The sequence below is a fragment of the Sapajus apella genome, unplaced genomic scaffold (genome assembly GCF_009761245.1).
Source record: "Sapajus apella isolate SASKATOON/1434 unplaced genomic scaffold, GSC_monkey_1.0 scaffold58, whole genome shotgun sequence".
NCBI classification, from domain to species: Eukaryota; Metazoa; Chordata; class Mammalia; order Primates; family Cebidae; genus Sapajus; species Sapajus apella.
The window spans coordinates 11,977,302-11,985,051 of NW_022436998.1; the positions used below are offsets into that span (position 1 = coordinate 11,977,302).

Sequence of the window (7,750 nt, forward strand, 5' to 3'; positions counted from 1 at the left end):
TGCTCTTCTGTCAGTTTGCTGAGAATGATGGTTTCCAGGTTCATCCATGTCCCTACAAAGGACACAAACTCATCGTTTTTGATGGCTGCATAATATTCCATGGTGTATATGTGCCACATTTTTCCTATCCAGTCTATCATCGATCGGCATTTGGGTTGTTTCCAGGTCTTTGCTATTGTAAACAGTGCTGCAATGAACATTCGTGTGCACGTGTCCTTATAGTAGAACGATTTGTAATCCTTTGGATATATACCCAGTAATGGGATTGCTGGGTCAAATGGAATTTCTATTTCTAGGTCCTTGAGGTAGTATTTAAAAATCATATTTAGATATAACAGGTACCAAGAGAGCTGTATACTAGGAAGAATAATTTTAGTACCACCATCTATAAAAGAGATTAATAAATATGAATTGAAGATAGTATAATTAAACTGTAACTCTTGCCCATGCCAGTACAACCTAACTATTATGAAATTGCACGTAACTATCAGGCATTTAATTTAAGGTAATATTGCAGGCATTACAAAAAATAAAATACCGAGTAACTCATAAAAACTATTTCCTTATGAAGGTAATAAAAGCAGTAATACCTGCCCGTGTCAATTCTTTAAAGGTATTCAAAGCAAACAACTTAAGTAACTTTAATTTCTGGAGCCAGCCGTAACAGTTAACTTTGTGGGCCAACTGAGTGCTTTTTGGCATTTACTACTAAACTACATTGTTAAGTCCAGACTTATAGAACACTCCTGCATTTATTCTTTTTCAATCAATGCTATAAATTAACTGACTAGATATATGTGACGACAGCAGTGGTTCTCAATTTGGTTTTAGCATCACCTGGAAATCTGCAAATTCTCAGGTTTCACCCTAGGTACACTGAATCAGAAACCCTAGGGCTAAGCCCCAGACAATCACTGTTTTAGCAAGCTCTTCAAGTGATTTCAATGCATGTTAAGTTTGAAAACACTAGAAAAGAGGAGAGAGAAAGAGAGAGACAGAGAGGAGAGATGGAGAGAAATTCCCAGACCATACACTGGACTAGAAATAGAGGGTTAGGACTTTACCACAGGCTCAAAAATTTAGAGGTGAATTATATCTGACATTTGAACCAAAGGAAAGGAGCCCAGTAGTCCAGAGAGTGTCTCTGATTATAAACAACTTCATTTCCTGCTTATGTATTATTTAAAGGTATTTTTAATCCTATAATGCTTTTCTACAACGAAATAAAGCTCAAACAAATTTAAGATTCCTTTTATTTTAAATTTTGTATGTTCATGAGATTTAAACTAACAGAGGATTAGCTCAATTTGTAATTAAGATGATGAGTCCACACTAGAGGTTGAAATAAGTATTTTATTAGACGTGTGATGAATTCTAGATATTTTTGACCCTACTAAAATAATTTAGAAAGTCTGGATAATTTTTGACCAAAGATAGACCCAAATATGTATATATTATCAATAAACGTACTGATAGGATTTAGAAATTTTAACATGTTACATAATGTTTAAATTCGTGATTTCTGTGGGTAACTGGTGGTCAGTGCTTTTGGGGGGTGACAGAATGTTAAATAGTTTTCTATATGAGATCATGAATAAAACTTTGTGACGTACAATTTGAAAAATAGTTGAAAAGAAGAATTCATTGGGTAAAGTTAAAAAAAAGTAGACCTATGGGAAAAAATGTAGGAAAAGACAAAAAGTATAGCTCTTACAAGTTGAATCTGTGCACAGTTCCCAAGATCTTTCAGTGCTTTAAGAATCAACAGAGGTTGAGAGCATAGAGAAACTTGGGCAATATTTATGCAGTATTTTTGAAGGCCACAGTTCCATCCCATTACTATCTGATGATATTTTAGCAAAGCTGGACTCTAGAGTATCCTTGTTTTGTCTGAAGAAGAAAAGGAGAAAGAGCATTTGCCACTCTTATTTCACCTTCAACTTCTCACTTTTTAATTTTTATTTTTGAATAGAGATGGGGTTTCACCATGTTGGTCAGGCTGGTCTTGAGCTCCTAACCTTGTGATCTGCCCACCTCAGCCTCCCAAAGTGCGGGGGTTACAGACAGGAACCACTGTGTATGTCCAACTTTTCACTTTTTACCATAAACTCCTCTGTTACAATTCTTAGGAAATAATTAAACTAAACGTCTGGTCTTTTATGTGGGTAATTTAACCACATTTGCTAGTGTTTAAATGATTCAACCCCTTGGTAGGCTGTGTAGAAAAAACTAGTAGCTGTGTGAAAGTTAGCTCAGTATAGGTAAGAGGTGGCCTGAAAAGTCAAGTCTCATTAGAGCACTAAGATATTCAAACTACTTACTCCCTGGGAACTGGTTATGTATATCGATGTTTCTCAATAACAACACTAAAGACATAGTTATTTCTTCATATAGTTATTACAAAAAGCAAAATATTAATAAAAACACAGGAAAGGAAAAAATACTAACAAATAGTGTCCTGAATATTCCATATACTAAAGACACTTAGCATTTTCAATGAGATAAAAGAGGTCAAGAAATGAATCTCTCCTGATGGTTCATACATGAGGAGAGCCAGAAGGATGCACAGATTGAGTAACAACATACCAAAATTAACATTGTAAAAAATGATTTTATTAACTTATTTAGATATTTTTTAAAGACAGGGTCTCACTCTGTCACCCAGGCTGGAGTGCACTGTCATAATGATAATTCACTGCAGCCTCATATTTTTTATCTCAAGCCTCTGTCTCAGCCTCCTCAGTAGCTAAGCCTACAGGTACATGTCACCATGCCCAAATAATTAAAAAAAAATAATACAAACAAGGTCTTACTAAGTTTCTCAGGCTGGACTTGAACTCCTGGCCTCAAGCCACCCTTTCATCCTGGCCTCCCCAAGGGCTGGAATTACAGGCATGAGCCATCATGCCCAGGCTAATGACTTTTAATAAAATATATTTAACAAACTGGATTAGAATTAACCAGAAAATAAAACTAGGTTTTCTTCTAGGGTTTTTAAAGTGTTAGTTCTTAAGTTTAAATCTTTAATCCATCTGGAGTTAATTTTTGCATAAGGTGTGAGGAATGGATTGTTTCAGCTTTCTGCACATTGCTAGCCAGTTTTCCCAACACCATTTATTAATCAGGGAATCTTCTCCCCATTGCTTATGTCAGGTTTGTCAAAGATCAGATGGTTGTAGACGTGTGGTGTCACTTCCGAGGACTCTGTTCTGTTCCCTTGGTCTATATTTTTGTTTTGGTACCAGTATCATGCTGTTTTGATTACTGTAGCCTTGTAGTATAGTTTGAAATCAGGTAGCGTGATGCCTCCAGAATAATCCCTTTTGCTTAGGATTGCCTTGGCTATGCAGGCTCTCTTTTGGTTCCATATGAAGTTTAAAGTAGCTTTTTCCAGTTCTGTGAATAAGGTCAATGGTAGCTTGATGGGGATAGCATTGAACCTATGACTTACTTTGGGCAGTATTGCCAATTTCATAATACTGATTCTTCCTAACCATGAGCATGGAATGTTTTTCCATCTGCTTGTGTCTTCTCTTATTTCCTTGAGCAGTGGTTTGCAGTTTTCCTTGAAGAGGTCTTTTACATCCTTTGTTAGTTGTATTCCTAGGTATTTTATTCTCCTTGAAGCACTTGTGAATGGGAGTTTGCTTATGATTTGGCTCTCTGTTTGTCTGTTGTTGGTGTATAGGTGTGCTTGTGATTTTGCACATTTATTTTGTATCCGGAGACTTTGCTGAAGTTGCTTATCAGTTTAAAGAGATTTTTGGCTGTGATGATAGGGTCTTCTAAATATGAGATCATGTCATCTGCAAATAGAGACAATTTGACTTTCCCTTTCCTAATTGAATACACTTTATTTCTTTTTCTTGCCTAACTGCTCTGGATAGAACTTCTAATAATATATTGAATAGGAGTGTTGAGAGAAGGCATCCTTGTATAGTGACAGTTTTCAAAGAGAAGGCTTCCAGTTTTTACCCATTCAATGTGATATTGGCTGTGGGTTTGTCGTTAATAGCTATTATTACTTTGTTGAATTTGTCAAAAGGCCTTCTCTGTATCTATTGAGATAATTATGTGTTTTTTGTCTTTATTTCTGTTTATGTGATGGATTACATTTATAGATCTGCATATGTTGAACCATCCTTGCATCCCCAAGATGAAACCTACTTGATCATGATGGATAAGCTTTTTGATGTGCTGTTGCATTCAGTTTGCCAGCATTTCATGGAAGATTTTTGCACTGATGTTCATTATGGATATTGGCCTGAAAATTTCTTTGCTGGTTATGTCTCTGTCAGGTTTTGGTATCAGGATGATGTTGATCTCATAAAATGACTTAGGCAGTATTCCCTCTTTTTGTATTGTTTCGAATTGTTTCAAAAACAATGGTACCAGCTCCTCTTTGTACGTCTGGTAGAATTCAGCTGTGAACATGTCTGGACCTGGAGTTTTTTGGTTAGTAGGCTATTAATTGCTCCCTCAACTTCAAATTTTGTTATTGGTCTATTCAGGAATTCAACTTCTTCCTTGTTTGGACTTAGTAGTGTGCAAGTGTCCAGGAATTTGTCCATTTCTTCCAGGTTTACTGGTTTATACGCATAGAGAGGATTGCAGTAATTTCTGATGGTCGTTTGTATTTTCGAGGAATAGGTGGTGATCTCCCATTTGTAATTTTTTCATTACATCTATTCACATCTATTCAATTCTTCTCTCTTTTCTATCAGTCTGGCTAGTGGTCTATTTTGTTGATTTTTTCAAAACACCAGCTCCTGGATTTATTGATTTTTTGAAGGGTTGTGTCTCTGTCTCCTTCAGTTGTGCTCTAATCTTACTTATTTCTTGTCTTCTGCTAGTTTTTGAGTTTTCTGAGCTTGAACCTCTAGCTCTTTCAATTTTGATGATAGGGCGTCAATTTTAGATTTTTCCTTGCTTCTCTCATGGGCATTTATTGCTGTAAATTTCCCTCTAGACACTGCTTTAAATATGTACCATAGATTCCGGTTTGTTGTGTCTTTGTTTTCATTGGTTTTGAATGACACTTTTATTTCTGCCTTCATCTAATTGTTTATCCATTCGTCATAAAGAAGCAAGTTGTTCAGTTTCCAAGTTGTGTGGTTTTGAGTGAGTTTCTTAATCCTGAGTTCTAATTTGATTGGGCTGTGGTCTGAGAGACTGTTTACTATGATTTCTGTTCTTCTGCATTAGCTGAGGCATGATTTACTTCCAATTATGTGGTCAATTTTAGAGTAAGTGTGATGTGGTGCTGAGAAGAATGTATGTTCTGTGGATTTTGGGTAAAGAGTTGTAGACGTCTATCAGGTCTGCTTAGCCCAGATATGTGCTCAAGTCCTGGATATCCTTGTTATTTTCTGTTTGCTGATCTGTCTAATATTGACAGTAGAGTGTTAAAGCCTCCCACTATTATTGTGCAGGAGTCTAAGTCTCTTTGTAGGTCATTAAGAACTTGCCTTATGTAACTGGGTACTCCTGTATTGGGTGCATATATATTTAGGATCGTTAGCTCTTCTTGTCGCATTCATCCTTTTACCATTATGTAATGCCTTTCTTTGTCTCTTTTTATCTTTGCTGGTTTAAATTCCATTTTATCAGAGACTATGATTGCAACTACTGCTTTTTTCTGCTTTCCATTTGCTTGGTAAATCTTCGTTCCATCCCTTTGTTTTGAGTTTGTGTGTGTCTTTGTACATGAGATGAGTCTCCTGAATACAGCACACCGATGGGTCTTGAATTTTTATCCAGTTTGCCAGTATGTGTCATTTAGGCCATTTATATTCAAGGTTAATATTGTTACATTTGAATTTGATCCTGCCATTGTGTTACTGGTTGGTTGTTTCCTCCATAGTTGATGCAGTTTCTTCATTGTGTTGTTGGTCTTTAGCATTTGGTATGTTTTTGCAGTGGCTGGTACTGGTTGTATCTTTCTATGTTTAGTGTTTCCTGGAGGAGCCCTTGCAAGGCAGGCCTAGTGGTGATGAAATCTCTCAGCAATTCCTTGTCCATAAAGGATTTTATTTTTCCTTCACTTATGAAGCTTAGTTTGGCTGGATAGAAAATTCTGGGTTGAAAGTTATTTTCTTTAAGGATGTTGAATATTGGCCCCCACTCTCTTCTGGCTTGTAGGGTTTCTGCCAAGAGATCCCCTGTGAGACTGATGGTCTTCCCCTTGTGTGTGACCTGATCTTTCTCTTTGGCTGCCCTCAGCATTTTTATGTTCAAACTACCCTGGTGAATCTGATGATTATGTCGCTTGGGTTTGCTCTCCTTGAGGAGTGTTTTTGTGGTGTTCTCTGTATTTCTTGGATTGGAACATTGGCCTGCCTTGCCAGGATGGGGAAGTTCTGGATAATATCCTGAAGAGTGTTTTCCAGCTTGGATTCATTCTCCCCATCACATTCAGGTATACCAATCAAGCATATATTGGGTCTTTTCACATAATCCCATATTTCTTGGAGGCTTTGTTCATTTCTTTTCACAATTTTTTCACTAATCTTGACTTCTGGTTTTATTTAATTGAGTTGATCTTCAATCTCCAATATCCTTTCTTCTGCTTGATCAGTTTGGTTATTGAAACTTTTGTATGCCTTGTGAAATTCTCGTGCTGTGTTTTTCAGCTCCATCAAGTCATTTATGTTCTTCTCTAGGCTGGTTATTCTAGTTAGCATTTCGTCTAACCTTTTTCAAAGTTCTTTGTTTCTTTGCATTGGGTTAGGACATGATCTTTTAGCTCAGAGAAGTTTGTTATTACCCACCTTCTGAAGCCTGCTTCTGTCAGTTCATGAAATTCATTCTCCATCCTGTTTTGTTCCCCTACCAATGAGGAGTTATGTTACCTCAGGTGGATGAGAGGCATTCTGGACTTTGATGATTTCATCCCTTTTGCACTGGTTTCTTCCCATCTTCATGGATTTATCTATCTTTGATCTTTGAAGTTGGTGATTTTGGATAGAATCTCTGAGTGGACATCCTTTCTGTTAATGTTGGGGTTATTTCTCCTGTATGAATTTTTTTTTTTTTTTTTTTTTACACAGGGTTCAGTGTGCCACTTGAGAGAGTCTGTCCCTCAGTCCAGCTCTGTGGGGGAGGGGCGTCCGCCATTACTGAAGCAGCCCGCCTTTGCCAAGGCAACCCGCCATTGCTGAGGCAGCCCGCCGTCGCCAAGGCAACACGCCACAGCAGAGATTCCGCCCCAACAGAGGCAGGCCACCATCGCCAAAGCAGTTCTAACTACACCCATATAAACAGGACTGCAGGGAAGTTCACTCGGCAGCAGGGCGCAGCCCACAGCAGCTCAGCAAAGCTGCTATAGGCCGACAGTGACTAGGCTGCCTCCTTGCTGGGCTGGGCAGGTCTGAAGGAAAAAAAGAAAAAAAAAAAAAAAAAAGAAGGCAGCAGCATAACGGAAACTCATAAATAAAGCCCTAAATCCCTGGGACAGAGCACCTGGGAACAAAAAGCAGTTTATGAGTTCAGCTGCAGCAGACCTAAAAGTACCTGCCCAGCAGCTCTGAATGAACAACAACAGAGCTCACAGCTCACCATTTGAGCTCCTATAAAGAAAAGACTGTCTCCTCAAGCAGCTCCCTGACCCCTATATATCCAAAAAGACACCTCATAGAGGAGAGATCAGATTGACACTAGGCGGGTATCCTTCTGGGACAAAGATAGCAGAAGAAGAAAACTGGTAACAACCCTTGCTGTTCAGCAGCTGCTGCAGGTGAACCCCAGGCAA

General features: G+C 38.0%; 1 protein-coding gene and 1 long non-coding RNA gene across 11 annotated transcripts in view; both read right to left on the minus strand.

Annotated features, from left to right (window-relative positions):
- Positions 1-6,351, minus strand: part of LOC116528396 — a 20,378-nt gene extending 14,027 nt beyond the window's left edge. Inside the window, exon 1 of the long non-coding RNA XR_004259006.1 lies at positions 6,243-6,351. This is a non-coding gene — a long non-coding RNA (uncharacterized LOC116528396). The remainder of the gene's footprint in view (positions 1-6,242) is intronic.
- The window catches only part of PCDH15 (protocadherin related 15), an 819,037-nt gene that overhangs the window by 446,223 nt on the left and 365,064 nt on the right, over positions 1-7,750 (minus strand). The window lies entirely within an intron of this gene.